Source organism: Mirounga leonina, unplaced genomic scaffold, assembly GCF_011800145.1.
Source record: "Mirounga leonina isolate KUSES-001 unplaced genomic scaffold, KU_Mleo_1.0 Mir_101595, whole genome shotgun sequence".
NCBI lineage: Eukaryota > Metazoa > Chordata > Mammalia > Carnivora > Phocidae > Mirounga > Mirounga leonina.
In genome coordinates this window covers 2,534,835-2,554,341 of record NW_023270158.1, presented here as the reverse complement: position 1 = coordinate 2,554,341, position 19,507 = coordinate 2,534,835, and the positions used below count along the sequence as shown (strand labels likewise).

Here is a 19,507-nt window from a genome sequence, read left to right as displayed (position 1 = left end):
ACCATTTATATTAATGCACCTTACTCAAAAATAAATTGAAACAACTACCCTTGTTGTATATTAGGTTTCCACATTTACTTGAATCTATTTCTGAATTCTCCATTCTTTGTTCTACCATCTATTTGTCTCTTTCTTTGCATATACTATATAATAGGTTTTACAGTAAGTTTTAATACCTGGAAAGATAAATTACTCCCCTCACTATTTTTCTTTAATTTTTCCTTGGCTTAATTTTCTTACATTTATTCTTCTATGAACTTTTAAATCATTTCACCTATTAAAAATCCCCATTTTTATGCTGATTGGATGGCATTTATATATTATTTTTAGAAGAATTGACACTTGTCTTCCATTCCAGAAACATGCTCTAACTTTCCATTTATTCAAAACACCTTTTCTTTTCCATGAGTATAGATAATCAAAAGGTGACTGCTGTTATGTTTAGTATTTTATGCCTTTTATTTGAATATCTGAAAGTACTATTCATTTTATTATGTAATTTAAGGAACAAATAGTGCCCATTTAGCTAATCACTAATAGTCTAAACATTTCCAACATTTCAAGTGTGTCATTTTGAATATGGAAACTCTTCTTACTCTGAGAATTACTGAAAACCTCTGATTCATGATTAGGTTGAAGACAAGGAAAAGTATTAAAATTAGACTAATCAATTTTATATGTAACATGTAACAGACATGTATAACTTTTTTTTTTAAAGATTTTATTTAGGGGCGCCTGGGTGACTCAGATGGTTAAGCGTCTGCCTTCGGCTCAGGTCATGATTCCAGGGTCCTGGGATCGAGCCCCACATCTTTTAAAGATTTTATTTATTTATTTGACAGAGAGAGACAGACAGAGAGCACAAGCCGCGGGAGAGGCAGGCAGAGGGAGAAGCAGGCTTCCCCCTGAGCAGGGAGCCTGATGCAGGACTCGATCCCAGGACCTTGGGATCATGACCTGAACTGAAGGCAGACACTTAACCGACTGAGCCACCCAGGCGTCCCTCATGGGTAACTTACGAATTTGTTATGCACCCTTGTCTCTTTTACAGATGCTCCTTTCCAGCTTTTGATTTCATCCTGTAGCAAAGATATGGGGGACAGGTTTGCGATTTGAATCAAATTATCTTCATAATTTCTGGGTGAATCAGGATTAGATGTTCATCCAGAATTACTTAGCAGTCAATAATGAAGCTGCTTGGATATCTAATATCCTCCACCACCTTTTCCCTCACAACCACCACCCCAATGGTTAGAGAGGAAAAAGACTACTTTCAAATAGTAAGACTCCCAATGAGTAAGAATGATCAAAAATGTTACTGACATTATTTTTTTTTCATGTTTTAGTGAGATTTTGGTCTAATGGAGTAAGATGACAGATGTAGCTCCTATTTATTACCTGGACTTCCCCAGAGATGGTTCTGGAAACACCAACAGGTTTGCACCCTTACCTGAAACAGAGGATGTTTGGAGATCAATCTTGCTGGTGAGAGAAGGGGAAGGAAAGAGTGTTGATTAGTTTTCTCCGTCTCCAGTCTGGTTCAACTGTCAACTGCTCCTCTGTGTTTTAACCTCTCCTCTCTCTTGCAAAGACGAATCTGGTTTTATTTAGAGAAGACAGAGGCCAAACCAGAAACTGCATAACTGTGGAAGGTAACTATTTGGGGAAATTATTTTTCTTGATACCTATATCTAAAATGAAGCAGATATGAGAATGTGAGGGGAAAGTCTAAATGTGGTATGTTTGGGGGAAGGGATGACAGAATTAATTTTCAGTATATTTTAATTTAAGCAAGATGTGAGTTGGGTCTAGTCACACAGGTGGAATGGGGCTCCTTTGTGGCAGTGAGTACAACCCGAGGTACACATTAGAATCACCTGGGGTAACATGGAAAATGCTAGTGCTTCAGCCCAACCCTCAAGAAGTTCTTACTCAATTGGTCCGAGATTGGGCCTGGGCCTGGGCCTTTTAAAAAGCTCCTTAGTGATTCTAATGTGCAGCTAATATTGTGAACACTGTTTTGGGGAAATCACCAAGGGTCTAGGAGGATCAGATTTTTTAACAACGTGTGAAACACAATCAGCAGTATCAACAAAAAATAGTAGACATTTATTTTAATTCATCTTGTTAGGGAACAACCAGTGTCCAACTAGTTAAGTTTATGGGGTTAATTTTTCTAAATTGACCTTTTCATACCGAAATAATATTTCCATCAAATGAAGAAGAGTGCCATTATCTTGCATGTGTTATTATTTGAAGTCATATCTTGACCTTCCAAAATATAACTGTTTAGGAAGACCCGACATAGCATGATCAGCTTTTAGATTGTGGAGCTATGCATGCCTGTTACTGTTATAAGGTGATTTCTGCAAAATGCTTCATAAAAAAAATCTTTGGGTCTTATTTCAGCCTTAAAGTTATAATTCATATTGGAAAACTAAGGTCATTAAACCTTTGGGATTTATTCAGTTGTTCATTCATAGGGTACAGGGGATTAGAGATATTTTCAGTGCCTGCTAGGCTTTTCATTTTCCCCAGCTTCCAAAACAGTTCTGCTTAATAATGTGCAGATAAAGCCAGGATTAAACTCATCCTTCTGATTATTCTTTATTATTGTTTTTTAACTGACAAGTTATTACATTGGCTTTATTCTTGTCACTTTCCTCTGATGCTCCAATTATCTAGGCATCAAAGATCATAATGAAATAACAAGAAAGGAGAGTGTTAAAAAAATCATCTGTATAACACTAGGATGTTGACAAATGTGATAAAACTAGCTTTCCAACCCGGGAAGGAGTCTGCAGGAGTCATAGGTCATTCTTTCCTATGAGAAGTTGAGTCAAAAAAAAAAAAAAAAGGATTGCGGGCGGGGGCGTGGTGCCTGCCTGGTTCAGTCGGTAGAGCATACAACTCTTCATTTGGGGGTTGTAAATCTGAGCCCCATGTTGGGTGTAGACATTACTTAAAATTAAATCTTAAAAAAAAAAAAAAGAATTGTGCATCAGTTGGGATTAGTTTGACTGTAACAGAAGCTCCCAATAGAGCTTGGCGCTTCTCACTTTGAAGCCCTGGAGGTGGGCCTTCCAGGGCTTGTGTGGTGGTTCTGTTGCACAAAATCTTCAGGGGCCCTGGCTACCTCCAGCTCTTCTCTCTGCTTTCCCAGGGGTATGGCCCTTATCCTAACAGCTCAAGATGCAACTAGAGCCATCATATGAACATGTTTAGCAGCAGCATGAAGGGAGAGGTGACAGGAGGCAGGGTGGGGGAAAGAAGGAGCAAAGTTGAGCTCTTGCTCTTAAGAAAGATCTTCAGATAAGGTCACACGATGAGATCACATTTATAGCTCATTAGCTAGAACTTAGTCATATGGCCAGCCTAACTGAACAAGAGTCTGGGAAATGTAGACTTTACCTGGTGATCATGTGCCCAGCTGAAAATCACAAGTTATAAGAGGGAGAAATGGACATTAGGGGTTAACCAACAATCTGTGCTGTAAGTGGTATATGTTGGATTGGATAGTCGCTGGAAAATTATTTTTTGAGGTTGAATTCTGCTCCCCAAACTTTTCTCTTTTTTTTAAAGATTTATTTATTTATTTGAGAGAGAGAGAATGAGAAACAGAGAGCACGAGAGGGAAGAGGGTCAGAGGGAGAAGCAGACCCCCCGCTGAGCAGGGAGCCCGATGCGGGACTCGATCCCGGGACTCCAGGATCATGACCTGAGCCAAAGGCAGTCGCTTAACCAACTGAGCCACCCAGGCACCCCCAAACTTTTATTTTCTATCAGAGACTCATCTGTACACACCATTACTATTCAATTACTCTTCAGGAGTTCTCCTCTCTCTGCTTTTCTGTGGGACCACCATGGGATAAACAAATAGAACTCCATAGAAATCAAACTTAAAAGGGAGAGGAGCGTACATTTTCACTTCATCCTGCAGAGAAGTGTACATTTTCATTCTAACCTATTCCTTCTTCACATGGATAATTTATTCAGTTGTCTTACAATATTTTTATTGGAATCTCTCTAGGACTGATATCACAAGATGGAAAAGGGGGTAACCCAATTGGAGGGATTTAAGAAATGTCACTAAAGGCCTTCCTACAAAAAAATAATCCCACAACTTTTCCAACACATCACCTAAGATCACACCATTAATAACACATTGCTTTCTAAAATACAAAGTATTTTGGGGGAATTATAAAGCACTGAGCTCTTTTTAGCTAAATTAGTTCATTATATACATGAGATCAGGGTGGAATAGGAATTTTGAGAGGTGAGACGAAAGGGAAATATAAATTAGGAACATGACAGGAAGATCTGGGTGAGGCCACAAAGTTTCCCCATCCATATCTCCTAAGCATCCCCCACTCCAGTGTAGACCATTGCTGTCTACGGAAATATAAGGACAGGGTGGGAATGTTAAAGAGGATTGCCAAAAGAATGGGAGATGGCAGAGCAAAAAAGACAAATACTACTATTTCAGGCTCCAGTTGAAAAAGACATTTGCACACTTAGTTTTACTTGGAGGAAATCATTATTTCAGGATCTAACATTCATATACACTTAAATAGGAGTAAATCATGTTTTGAGACCAAAATTTTGTGACAAAAAAGATCATACTGCATTACTGGAGACTCTCATTTTGCCCGAAGCCAAGGTATCTGAATCCAATATCACTTTCACAGACATTTCCTTTCCCGATAATGGATTTTTCCTTTACTTCTGCTGATCAATGGGAATTTGTTTGTTAGCCCAGACTGAAAGTGATACAGTTCATTGAAATAAGTAAGCTGTCAAAATGGTGGGAAGAAGCGTTGGCACTAAAAGTCATCTACCATGTCAGCAAATAGGGACAAATATGCATTTCACTGACATGTTTACTCTTTGCCTTCTCTCTTTATGTTCACTAGGTTATAAGGATCCTTCTGAAACTGTTCCCAGAGAACAGAAGAAGCCATGACAACCATGTTGGGTAATTTGAGAGGAAGTTAGTTGTCTTATGCCAGTTGGATATTATATAGGAATAGCGCCACCAGGGGCTAGTACAGAACAGTGTAGGCCTAAGAGGTCTAGGCTATTCGTCATAGCAGATGACGTTAGTGCACCCACCTACACCCCCAGGTACTTGCCATTCCAATACCCACCAGTGCCAATGGCTTCTTAGTAGGAGTGGGTTTGTGCTTTAGCCCTGTGCAGGGCAGGCCAGAAGTGGCAGGGACCCAAGGCCCCTGGGAGCTACCCTCAACCAGTGATGAATAGGGTTGATGGATAAATGTCTCGGCTTCCCCATCTCTTGAGACGCCTGTTCAATATTATCTCCCTGAGATCCTCAGTAGGATTAAGCCCCTTTTGCTCATAGTAATGAGCTGCTCATGAATGCATTCTATATTGGCTTCCTTCCCTTTTCTCTTTCGTCTTCCCACTCCCCTACCAGACCTTCCTAGGATCACCTCCCAAATTAGCTACTCCCATTCAAATCCCTGTCTCAGTGCTTGCTTCTGGAGGATCCCCACCTGAGGCATAGGCAAGAAAAGTAATAGAAAGCTGAAGAAGACATAAAGCATATCAGCAGTAGAAACTGGACTTCAGTATGTAGAAACCAGGTGTTGCTTTACATAACTTACTCTCTCTCAGGAATTTCAGTGAAGGATTGTGAGAACAGTAGTAAGAGACATTTACGCTAAGTTCAGAAATGATCTTGCTTACATCGATGGACAGAGAGAGAACGTTAGGCATCAAAGTTCTTCACAAGAGCACTACAGTTGTTGGGCAGTCTTGCTCGCTTGTGGTAGTTGCTGAGACTTTTTTTTTTTGAGACATTCTTGATAACTGTGCAAGAGAGAGAGAGAGAGAAAAAGACTTCTATATGAATAAATTGAAATTTGGAGCCGGGGAATGGAGAGATCATCCATTTAAGATGAAGAGGAGACAATCCCATGGGCACACAGGAGAGAGAGGAAGAGAGTAAGGAGATGGGAGAGGTCCTGGCACTCTTATGTATGACCTCTCCCTGCAAGCTATTCAACCTTGAAAACGTTATATTAAAACACAAAATGCTCGAGATGAGTTGGTTCCTTGTGGCAAGTGGTGGTGAAGGGACCATGCATCTAGGGACACTTGGGACGGATCAGAGATGGTATAGCTGAACATCACAGCCTGGACACAGAAGGGCAACTGTGGGAATAAGCAGAAATCACTGGGAGAATTTAGGGCTGTCCAGGCAGTGACATTGGCTGGGGTCTGTGCCCCTTTCTCTCTGGTCTCCTGGGTGTCACGGGGCCACACCTGGCATCTTTGAGATGAGCTGAGCATCAGAAAGGGAAACTGAGGAGGTGGTAGGAGTTCCTCAAAACTTTTCCAAAAAGCCTTTAGAATTTTTCTTTTGAGTCAGTTAAGCATTGTTCCTTCCTGGAACAGATAATTGGTTTAAATGTTTTTTGGAATTTCCTCTGGCTTGATTTACGACTCTGTGAAAGGAACCTGAAATTGTGCAGTTGTTGGTTACTTGAAAGTTTTTATTGAAAAATTCTAAAAAAGAGGTTTTAGCCGACTCGGTGTTCTGTTTTTAGCATTTCATCCAGCAACTGTCTAACTCTATTTTATCTTCTCTATACTTGTTAAATATTCATTTTCTGCCCGTATCTGAAATTCATGAGTCATATTCTTTTCTTCTGCATTTTCCCTGATTGATCCTTATTTTCAGCCTGAAGAGTCTCTTTCTTTCTTGTTTTTAATTTCCCAAGTGCCTTCTTAGAACTCAAGTTTTATCCACCCCCGACATCCTAGCAATTTCCGTGGGTCCTCTAAGATCCTGGTTATAGGACTCCGCGGTGTTCCCGGCGGGCACAGTCGTCCTCCGTCACCGCAGTTCCGCTCTCCGCGCTGTCACTCAGCGACTGCCCACCACGCCTTCCGCAAGCAGATGCTCCTCCTTCTGACGCATCCTCGGAGCGTTCTTACAGCCGGACGCTGCGTCACGGCGCCTACGCCTGCGTCACTCACCCCACTGCCTTTCGTGATGCAGGCTTCGTGACGCAGGCGCAGTGTCGGTCCCCTCCTCCTATCTCATCGCAAGAAGCGGAAGGGTGAGTACAGTAAGGACGTTTTGAGAGAGAGGCCGCATTCACGTAGCTTTTGTTATAGTACATTGTTACAGTTGTTCGATTTTATTCGTTATTATTTATTATTTGTTATCAGTTATTACTGTTCATATCTTACTGGGCCTGATTGATAAATTAAACTCTATCCTATGGATGTATAGGACAAAACATAGTATATACAGGGTTGGGCACTGTCCATGGTTTCAGGCACCCCTGCGGGGCGGGGGCTCTTGGCACGTATGCGCCACGAGTAAGGAGGACTACTGTATTTCTGTTTGATTTGATTCTGGACTCCGAGAAAAAGCATTTCTGTTCAGAGATGTGGAGATTTCCTGATGCTGCTTCATCGCTGGTTTTCGCCTGACACAGAGTACGCAAAGTCCTAAGTGCTCGTCCCGAGGACCCCCGTGCCCCTCCCCCATGGCTGGAGAGAGCAGGCTTTTCTCAGAGCACCCTCCATCAGTGCCCTCTCTCAGTCCTGGTTGCGGGCTGCCTCAGAGCTTGAGCTGGGATGTACAGAAGGAGAAAAAAAGAAAAAAACCTGAGAACTCACTTGCACGTCGTCCCTTAAGACCTGGGTTCCTTACCCAGCCCCCTTGCTCTTTATCCACTGTAGTAGGTGGACTAATGCCCCCGTCCCCCATGTCCATGTTCAAAGACCTGGAACCTGTGAATATGTTACCTCACGTGGCAAAAAGGATTTTGCAAACTCGATTAAGTGAATGATCTTGTGATGGGAGAGATTATCCTGGATTATCTGGGTGGGTCTAATGTGATCACCAGGGCCCTTGTAAGAGGGAGGTAGGAAGAGTGCGAGTCAGAGGAGATGTGATGACAGAAGCAAAAGTCAGACTGATGTGAAGAAGGGACCCTGAGCCAGGGAGTTTGGGCAGCATCTAGAAACTGGAAAGGGAAGGAAATAGATTCTCCTCTAGAGCTTCCAGAAGGAACACAGCCTTGCAGACCCATTTTAGATTTCTGACCTCTAAGACTATACAATAATGTATTTTATTTTGAACCACTAGATTTGTGATAATTTGTTTCAGCAGCATAAGCAAGCTAATATATCCATCTTGCTACCAGAGCCTCTGGTAGTTGCTTTATATATCATGTCTAGGGTTTTTTTGTTGTTGTTAAAATCAAAGGGAGAGATGGCATGGAGTGTCCTTACTACATCTTGAGTAGAACCAGAGTCCATTATTCTTAATTTTCAAAATGTTATGACTTTGGACAGTAGGAGCTAACTTCTGTGTCCTGTAGACCCCACCTATTAAACTTTGAAAACTTCCCTACTTTCTGATTTAACATGTGTTGTCCCTTTCCTGTTTCAGACCTCCTACAGCCATTTCTCTGAGGAAAATGTTTAAATTAGTTGAAAAAATTTAAAAATTAGCGAAAAAAATGTACATTAAAATGTGTTCTCAAATTCTTAAAAAATCATCATTGAAGCCCAGCACAGTCCTGGTTCTCTTCTCCTTTTAACCACAGGGCAATGTGGGGCTCCACCATCCACATCACTGACCCACCAGCTTGGAGACACTTCCCTCTACTTAGGTACCAGCTGAGGGAGTTCTGTGTTTTTTCCCTCAAGAGCCATCCATTCCCTACCCCAGGTGCATGCATACTCTGTGAGGCTCAGTGAAAGCTCAGTTGGGCAGAAGTACCCAGGGTGAGAGACAGGGACAAAGCCTATCCCCAGGTTCCCAGCATCCCTCTGACCCAGCACAATGGTTAGCCTGCAGAAAGGGCTAAATGCACAGGTATCTAATCAAAGCTAACAGTTCACAACCAGCAATTCAAAAATACACAGATGTTGCAGAGTGGAGCTTGAGGATGAGTGCAGTTAAGTAAACAAAGAGGCTTGAATGAGCAGATGCCATTCAACAATCATGGTAAACACATAGCTCCTACAACGCAGCTCTCTGGCTGCAGACCCTGCCCAGTGAGGTGTTATCAAGTCTGTGTAGTGGGAGATGCAAGGAATAATGGGAACTGGTTTAGCATTGGGAGGCAGCCTTTTTCATATTCTGTGGTGTGGGGTGCAGAATTTGTCTTGGGGAAAGACTACTCTTGTTTAGGAAGACATTTTGAGGGGCTTTTTGGTTATGCAAATCAAAGACCTAGAGGTGGGTCTGGTGAGAGAGGTTGAGAAAATAGGGAACTAGATTACCCCTTAGAAGTCTGTCTCATTAAGGAAAGGCATGTGTCCATGAAAAGCAATTTTTTTTTTTGGTCTGAAAGAATTTTTTGTGAAACGTGAGTCCTTAGGGGGCTGAAACTAGGGATGAGGGGAGATGGGAAAAGATGTTAGGTTCTTTTTTTTTTTTTTTTTAAGATTTTATTTATTTACTTGAGAGAGAGAGCATGAGTCGGGGGGAGGAGTAGAAGGAGAGGGAGAAGCAGACCCACACTGAGCCGGGAGTCCAATGCGGGGCTTGATCCCAGGACCCCAGGAGCACAACCCGAGCCACCCAGGTGCCCCAGATATTGTGTTCTGAGGAGGTAGAAGTATGAAGGCAGTTCAGAGTGACAGGCAGGACATATAAACATTCCCTGAGAATATTCAGAAACATTCTGGACATATCTGGATCTCCAGTGATGGAAAAGTGCTAAATTCTCCAGCCCCGGCATGCTCTCTATATAAAGGTGGAGGAAGAATATGGTGATGGAGGAATAATGGTAGCATCTAGCTCAGTGCTGTCGAAGAGAAATATAATGTGAGTTACATATGTATTTTTTACATTTTCTATTAGTCCCATTAAAAAAAGTAAAAAGAAACAGGTGAAATAAAATTTAGTACTATATTTTATTTAGCCCAATATATCCAAATGATTATATCACCGTTTAATGAACATAAAATATTACTAATAAGACATTTTACATTTTTCTTATATTAAATCTTTGAAATCCAGTTTATGTTTTACATTTAAAGCACATCTCAACCCAGACTAGCCCCATTTAAAGTGCTTAATAGCCTTATGTGGTTAATGGCTACCATAGTGGACAGCACAGTTCTAACTTTTTATACTCTGTGATTACTAATTTCAAAGCCTTAAAAAAACAAAACAAAACAGAACTTGCTGTAAGAGTCTGCTTATCTCGGCAACTACATTTACCTTTGCCATAAAAACAAAAACAAAAATCTATTATAGCAAACACAGTCTCTTTATTTCAGAAGACTGTCTTTACAAAAGGCTCATGAACTGCTTATGGCCATGGGTGACTTCTGAGTGGGCAGACAGAATTAAGTCCATAGATGAAAAATAGATTGATGTAATCATGAGTGAATTGAAAAATAAAAGTATTACAGCCACATCAGTATGATGGTTACTTAGGTGATAAGTCTCTGCAGGAGCTAGCTTAAAAATGCACCTCCTACTTAATTCATTTTCAGGAGTCTTCTGAGAAAATGCCATGTTGTAAGAAAGGAGGTATTAATTTATTGGAATGAAAGGAAAAAGTGCTTTTTTCGTTGATTAGAATGGCTGTATGACACACCAGCTTCTTTATCTCTGCTGTTTATATAACCCAAGCATCCCAGCCACACCAGCCTGGAGTTTGACTAGGTCAGAGCAACAGTGACAAAACTTACACACCTTATATAATTCGAAATCCATGAATATTCTAATAGGAACATTATTTCTGTTTAATAGCTAACGTGGCTGTGCCATGTGAAAATAGGATCAACTCAATATGAACTTCACTTGGTCATGCAGCTTTGGAATTATGAGATTCTTGAATTAAAATCGTGGATGAATTATTCGCATTTCACACATAAAGTTGGACTTCATTAATCTTTTCACACTGTAACATTACAAACCTACTTAATACAAAGTGGCAGAAAATGAGCACACATTTATAGTCCCAGGCTCTGCTTCTACCTCCAGCACTCTGTTGGAACTCTGGTCTCTCAGATTCCTTTCAGATGGTCTTGGGAGTCTCAAAAGGGGTATCTCATGAAGACTCCAAAAACTAATTCCGTTGGCTGCCCTGTGGCACCCATGTTATTTATTTATTTATTTATTTATTTATTTATTTATTTATTTATTTATTTATTTATTTATTTAAAAGTAATCTCTACGCCCAACATGCGGCTCGAACTCATGACCCTGAGATCAAGAGTTGCATGCTCTACTGACTGAGCCAGCAAGGTGCCCTGTGTGGCACCCATATTTATCTCCTCCCCTGCTCCAGACCTTTATAAGAAAGTCTCTTTACACTGCTAATGCCCAAGATGGCAGCTGGTTCTCTGTTGTTGGTTTCCAGAGATGAGACCAGAGCTGATGTTTGTCCTGAAGCTGCACAAGTCCCATGCAGAGGGCACTGATGTCTGCTTGCAAGGCACAGTGTCCCTTTGCTGCAAGAGCCATGGGCAGTGGGTTCTGTTGCCCATGAATGGAACTGCCACAGTCGACACCTGGTGGTTCAGTTCTTTCGGGTTTTGCTGGCTTTTTTTTGCTTCAGACCCCTGGTTCTGGGACTGTATCATCAATCCAGACAATCTGAAGACCTGTCTCTTTCTTTGACCTTGTCCACTCTTCTGGTGCCCAAATAATTCTTTATGATTCTCTTCCTTTAGACTGAGTTTCTTTGAAAATTATGCTTCCATAAATGCTCAAGGATTTTCTATTCCACTGTCCAAGCTCCTAAGTTAACCTGATTTCTGTGGTGAACAAAAATCTAGATTCAAGCTGAGTTCCCTGCTATACTTAAGGAGAATATTCTAAATTACATTTTTTTCCTCTATTTTGTCCACCTTAATATAGTGGTAAGTTACCCAATGAGTAGCATCCATCTCAATTTTATTTTTTTTAAAGATTTTATTTATTTGTTTGATAGAGAGCAGGAGAGAGAGTGAGTGAAAGCACAAGCAGGGGGAGAGGCATGCTGGGCTCTATCCCAGGACCCTGAGATCATGACCTGAGCTGAAGGCAGACGCTTACCCGACGGAGTCACCCAGGAGCTCCTCAATTTTAATTTAATAATCAGCTCCTAGAATAAGGTCTGGCACGAAACGGATATTTAGTGGATATTTGTTGAGTGAATGAGAGTTTTTATTTGCAAGGAAATCTTCATTTTGAGAACAAGGCTGAGTCTTTTTTTCTGGTATCCTAATCAGGGTCAAATTTCAACCTTTGTTCCTTTTGGCATTTGTATCTAACGTCTAAATAGGAAGAAGGCACAAGCCAACATAGTAGAATAGTTAGAATCAGACAAACCTAAAGCACCATAGTGATTGGACAAGTTAGTTAACCTTTTGAATTCTCTTTCCTTATTGTGTAAAGGGAAAAATATCTAAGCATAGAATTATGTGAGGATTAAATGAAACAACAAATTTTTAGCATCATACCTGTCACATAATATTAGCTATTAAAAATATTATTGATATTTTTAGAGAAGGAAAAAGAATCCCAAGTGTTTGAACATCAGTTGAGTTTGTCACTGTTCTCTGAAACCACATAACTTAAAATCTTATGCAAAGGCAGTAAAATGTTCCCCAAATTCAGTTCCCTTTATTTATACACACATACACACACACACACACACATATTTGGATAGGAATAATATTGCAGCAAAATAGTTTGTAGTTCATTGTATAGAGGGGTTGGTGTTTTCTTTGAGTCATTAATATTTCTGCTTATGTTATTATTACCTATCTGTCTTCTTGAGGACAGAGTCTTTTTAGTTTTCTTGATCTCTATGCCATGTGTGAATACAATGCCAGGAACTTAATAAATGTCTGGGCAATGCATACAACAAGGCACTCCATTTCTGAGATACTGTTTTGCCTATTAATTGTAGATGAGGAACAAATAGAAGTCACTGCAAACTTACTGTTCAGGAGAAACAATAGTTTGGCGGTTGTACTATATAAAAACTGCTCAGCAATAAAGTTTGTGTTATTTTTCAAAGATAGTTACACTAATATTTGAGTGTCAAAAAGCTACATTTTAAAAAGATTTTATTTATTTGCTTTTAAAGATTTATTTATTTTAGAGAGGGGGGAGGGGCAGAGGGAGAGGGAGAGACCATCTCAAGGAGACTCCCAGCTGAGCAAGGAGCCCGATGCTGGGCTCTATCCCATGACCCTGAGATCATGACCTGAGCTGAAACCAAGAGACAGACACCCAACCAACTGAGCCACCCGGGCACCCCACTTAAGATTTTTTTTTAAGATTTTATTTATTTATTTGACAGGGGTGGGGAGAGAAAGTGAGAGAGAGAGAAAGAGAGAAAAAGAGAGAGAGAACACAAGCAGGGGGAGAGGCAGGCAGAGGGAGAAGCAGACTCCCTGCTGAGCAAGGAGCCTGATGCAGGACTCAAGCCCAGGACCCTGAGATCATGACCTGAGCCGAAGGCAGATGCTTAACTGACTGAGCCACCAGGTGCCCCCCCTGCCGCCCATTTAAGATTTTACTTTTAAGTAATCGCTGTACCAATGTGGGGCTCGTATTCACAACCCTGACATCAAGAGTCACATGCTCCACCAACTGAGCCAGCCAGGCGCCTACAAAAAGCTACATTTTTAAGTACATTATATATAGAGTTAATATAACCAGAAGAACTGAAGTTATAGTTGTACCAGATTAATGTGATGGTTCAATAAATTTTCCAGATTGCCAGTCTCTCAAATACTTGACTAAGTGTACAACCCAGTACCTATTCTTGACTTTCCCTTAGATGCAAAGCTATTTTGAAGGTAGAGAAATATTGTTTGGACCAAATCCAGTGTGAATAAATTTTGTTTTATTCTTCAGACAAATATTACAATTTAAGAAAGTGTAGAAATAGCATAGAATAGAAAGCACAAAATAACAGGTTAGAAATAAACCCAAATAATGGTGTTTCTGCCATAATATAACATATGTTCTTGAAATACCTTACATTCTATGAAACCAGACATTAAAAATTAGACAGTTTAAGGGAAAAATAGGGTGGAAAAAGATTATAATATTTAGCCATAGTCTACAACAGCCAATAGTACCCAGCCAGAGAGAATTGTGGAGAGAGGCGAAAGGATCACATAAACATATAATTACTTAAATCTTTGTGGCATATTATCTTTAATAAAACTAGCTTGGTCCTAATCAAATATTTGACGGCTTATTGTTCATGCCATTCTTCTTACCTCTAATAATATATATAATGAAATGGACTTTTTCTTCACGGCGTTGCAGCCAATGCAACATGGGCGGGGTGGAGGAGGGATAAAGAGAACTCCTAGAACCAAATTGCTCATGCACATTTTTCCCTCACTGTGAATGTGTGTTTGTGTGTATATATATATATATATATATATTTTTAAATTTCAGCTTTATTGTGGTATAATTAGCAACCAAAATTGTAATATGCATTTTTTTCTTTTTGATGGGGGCACATGCCCAAGTTCATCTTATTTGAAATCAAGCATAGGGAAGAACTTCAGGGAGACTGAAAGCAATTTCAGATGTTTCTGTGAAATCAGCCATTTCAGAAAGTTCATGTGGACTTCTCATCTTGAGATGAGGGAATGAGGAAGTGTGTTTTCTTGAGGAAAACAGACAGAATGGTTTTATATTTAATAAAAAACAGTTTTAAGAAAAGACAATAGTGAGCATAGTTTCAATCTGAGGTGGTGTTCAAAAGATCAAATAACCTTTTTGGTACCTTGCTGTTTTATTAGGTGGCACTGGCAACTCCAAAGGAGTATGAGCCTATGATGATGGGCCACAGCCTCAGGGACCAGATGGGCATTGGGCATTTGTCCACTGGGTGCCAACACTGCTGAATGGAGTGGCATCTTCCCAGCGGAGGACTGGGCCTTCTCTGTCTGGGAGGACACATAAAGATGGGCACTGGTATATGGGAATTGTGGTGGGCTGGCTGGAAGGCCACTGGGTACCAAGTGCCTAGGCAACACCCACTTGGGGCTCTCCAGCCCTGGGTGGTTCAGTCAGTGTGGGAGGGAGGACTAAACAGGCCTGGGGTAGCAGTTATTTACCAATGGGCAGGGGAGCATTTCTGAATTTAACAACCTGGTTTCAGGATCTTCCTAGTAAATTTTTTTTTTTGATGAAATTTCTGATTTCTTTAGGGAGATATCAATTAGAACAATGAACAAAGAACTTGATAAATAGGAGGGCAAGGGGATTATAGGTCAGGGGCTCATACAGAGTTAATCACAGAGGTAGAGCCCCAAACATTTCCTGCAGATGGCAACTTCCTCCAGTGCTTCTCATAGTCCCTTAATCCTTGAACTAGTGTAAATTGGTTTCTTTGGTTCTTTTCATTTCTTTTCTTTGTTGACAGTTTGACATACCTCCTCACTCCCAAGTTGCTTTGCTCCTACAGAAGATTAAAATTCTCTCCCAGAGAGCAAAAATGCCCACTAACCAAGATAAATTGTAGTTGCAAGCACAAGTGTGTCTCATTTAGTGTTAGCCTTCGGGGGGGGGGGGGTGTGCACGAAAAATTGTCTGCAAAATTAATTTATGTAAAGAGATAAATTTCTTGCAGCTGATTATGTTTTCAGAGATAACACTTTGGAAAATGAGATCATGATTCCGTGAATGCTCAGTAAAAGATATTTTGCTCCAAACAAAATGTACGGCTGCAAAGAGCTCCTAGTTCAGACAGGCAATGAAAAGTAGTGCTTCTTATTGTACACTGTGAAATTGGCTAATTTATATGGTGGAATGGATTTGGATTTGAGCTTTCCAAGTCTTTTTTTTTTTGACATAGAATTATCTGCCCCCTCAAGTTTCTATCAGCCGAGCAATTATTTATGTTGGCAAGACATCACAGTTCAACTCAGCTCTAAGCTTCATGCCATGATGGAGGACCTACAAATGAGCCCTAGACTGAGAGCCATAACCCTTGACTTCTAGGCCCAGCTCAGCCACCAGGTAATTGTGGGTGTTTGTGGCCTTTGTGTTTCAGTATGCATTCAAATGGCCTTGTACACCTAGTACACTTGCTCTCTTGACCTGCCTGGGCTTTTCTAATTTTATAGGATGGGATTTCCAAGTTAAAAGTCTGCAAAATATTTCATGTAGGAAATCACCACATACATGTTCTTCAGTGTTGATGGGGGAGATGAGCATGTCTCAAACATGTCAGCCTTATCAAATTCAATTTCCTTTCGGTATCTACAGAGATCCCAGGTGGTAGGGAATCATAAAAATTCAGTGGATATACATTTAAATGTCCATTTATTGGAACATTATGGGCCCCAATACTGTGGCTGCAGAATATTTCACTACTACTACAGAATTAGCGAAACAATTCTTTTCAAATTAAATTGATGTTGATGAACCTAAATAGTAATTTATAACTCAAGAGCAAGAACAATAGCAATAAAAAATCTCACCGACCTTGAGACACTCTGATAATATACCAAAACAAAGTATCCTTCCTCAAAGTTGGGGGCATGTCATCAGCATGTGCAGAGGGATTTTCTGTGTTCCTGGGGTGGGGACAAAGCCTGTATAGGAGAGGTTTCAAGTTGCCACGAAAGTCAGGTAAAGGATGGGTATTAGGGTATGAACACCAGATTTTTTAAAAAAGATTTTATTTGGGGCACCTGGGTGGCTCAGTCGTTAAGCGTCTGCCTTCAGCTCAGGTCATGATCCCAGGGTCCTGGGATCAAGCCCCGCATCGGGCTGCCTGCTCCACGGGAGGTCGGCTTCTCCCTCTCCCATTCCCCCCTGCTTGTGTTCCCTCTCTCACTGTGTCTCTCTCTGTCAAATAAATAAATAAAACCTTTAAAAAAAAAAGATTTTATTTATTTATTTGAGAGAGAGAGAGCATGAGAGAGAGCGAGCAAGCATGAGTGCACGAGCAGAGAGGGAGAGGGAGAGGGAGAAACAGACTCCCTGCCTGCTGAGCAGGGAACCCGATGTGGGGCTTGATCTCGGGACTCTGGGATCATGACCTGAGCCAAAGGCAGACACTTAGACACTTAACCCACTGAGCCACCCAGGCACCCCTGAACACCAGATTTTTTTTTTTTTAAGATTTATTTATTTTTTAGAGATGGAGATAGAGAGAAGGGGGGAGGAGCAGAGGGAGAGGGATAGAGAGAATCTCAAATAGACTCCGTGCTGAGCATGGAGCCTGATGCCAAAAACCAAGAGGCAGACGCTTAACCAGCTGAGCCACCCAGGCGCCCCTCCCCCTGTCTTTCTATCTTGCCTGCCCTACAAAGCCCAGGCTAGGATAAATGCAGCCCTTATTCTCTGCATCCATCCACCGGGGTTGTTGAGGGTTTCTGAAGAAAACTATATAACTCTGCAGATTAGCACCACAAAGGGACCACTAGAATACCAGCAGAAAGGCCTCAAGGTCCACTCCACCTCACTACAGTGTTGGTTAAAAAGGCATAATTTCAGGGGCGCCTGGGTGGCTCAGTCATTGAGTGTCTGCCTTTGGCTCGGGTCATGGTCCCAGGGTCCTGGGATCCAGCCCCACATCTGGAAGCCTGCTTCTCCCTCTCCCACTCCCCCTGCTCAGCGGGAAGCCTGCTTCTCCCTCTCCCACTCCCCCTGCTTGTGTTCCCCTCTCGCTGTGTCTCTCTCTGTCAAATAAATAAAATCTTAAAAAAAAAAAAAGGCATAATTTCAGAGGTGAACTGGAAATGAGAAAGGGAAGTCACCACCAGCTGCCAGAAGGAAAGAAAGAGGAAACTCAAAGCATTCACACTGGTGTTCTGGTGGCCCAAAAGGCTGCATGTAAACCCATTTATAGGGGCTAAAGTTTAACATCCACAACTTAGAAAAAGATCCAGGTTCCCATGCCATTGTTGCCATCACAAAGAATGTAGATAGCCCTATGCTAGGGCCACAGAAGGCTAGGACTGTCCCCCCAAGAGAGGTGTCCTTGGCTCTGTGTGAGGTGGGGAGCTGGAATTGGAATGGTAGACTAAAGCTGTCCACCAGGAAAGGCTGCCCTAATGTGTAAGAGTAATTAGAAGCCTCTGCCCATGGGTCTAGGAAAGAAGCAGTCTTGTCCCAGGTGTGGTCTGGGGTGAGGAAGAATAAGTCTCCTGGAGAAATTAAAACCCTAAACCTGTATCATAAAGGTGTAGAGCCTGAATTTATAGTCTCAACATGGTGTGGGAATCCCTGGCCAAAGAATTAATGTAAGCCCAGGGGCGCCTGGGTGGCTCAGTCGTTGAGCGTCTGCCTTCGGCTCAGGTCATGATCTCAGGGTCCTGGGATCGAGCCCCGCATCGGGCTCCCTGCTTGGTGGGAAGCCTGCTTCTCCCTCTCCCACTCCCCCCGCTTGTGTTCTCTCTCTCGCTATGTCTCTCTCTGTCAAATAAATTAAAAAAAAAAAACTTAAAAAAAAAATTAATGTAAGCCCAGCAGTAGCCAATGCTGTAAGACAAGTAAAATAAAAAAGAGGCACAGCTTTTATAAAGGCAAAATAAAACTTACTACTTGTAGGTTTCAAGATCGTGGATCTAGAAAACCCAAAAGAACCCTCAAACTTTAAGATTAATAGGTAAATTTAGTGAGATCACTATATAAGTATATGCAAAACCAAAAAAAGTAAACAAAACTAAAATCTTTGTCTCATGCCTCAAGCCCACTGTCCACCCCATCACTCAACAACGATTTTGTCTTGTACTGCATAGGGAAAAATGAGGCTCTGAGTTTTGAGCTCCTACAAGTTTCCTGATTTCATGACCTCAAACTTTCCTTTCAGCCCTACCCTTGCCTCCTTTCTATATTCATAAGGGATACCCCTTTCCTTTTTCCTTTTATAAACAAACACTTGTCTCTGTGCTTTTAAGTCCCTTCCCTCCCTTCTCCACTGGAATGAAGTTACGGCTTTCTCCACTATTTGTCTTATGGGGTCAACTTGGCTCCTTCCCTGTAGCCTTTAAAGATTCTCAAATTGCTGTTATCTTAAAAAAAAACTATAACAAGCCTTGGCAGACCACCCCCCATCATCTCTAGCTATCACATTTTCAAAAGAACAGATGAAACCTGCTGTATCCCTTTCCCACTTTTTAAAAGACTCTTATTTCAATCAGATTTCCCTTCCTATTACTGCGCTGAAGTGGTTTTTATTTATTTTTTTTAATCAAAGTGACCAAATGGCCTTCTTGACTGCTCAATTCAATGGACACTTTCCAGTCCTCTGGCAGCCACCACCGGATTGCTCATTTACCTTACCTACACTTTGACTATGAACTTCTGGGCGTTCGTATAGATCTGATTAGTTCCTTGACTCTGTCCCTTATACTTACCCAGTCTTGCCTCAGGTCCTGTGGTCCTAGCTGAGGGTTGTCTACATTCCTCATGATGGGAACAAGGGCTTAGGAATTTGGATATTTTACTAGGTGAAAGTGTGGAGTCAGGGCAGGCAAAGGTCTGAGATATAACATAGGAATTAGAACAAGACTATGGCACTGTCAC

At 41.3% G+C, this 19,507-nt stretch overlaps 1 long non-coding RNA gene across 1 annotated transcript in view; it reads left to right on the top strand.

Annotated features, from left to right (window-relative positions):
- Positions 1–5,007: 5,007 nt before the first annotated feature.
- Positions 5,008–19,507, top strand: part of LOC118007086 — a 72,602-nt gene continuing 58,102 nt past the window's right edge. The window contains exon 1 of the long non-coding RNA XR_004678267.1: positions 5,008–7,088. This is a non-coding gene — a long non-coding RNA (uncharacterized LOC118007086). The remainder of the gene's footprint in view (positions 7,089–19,507) is intronic.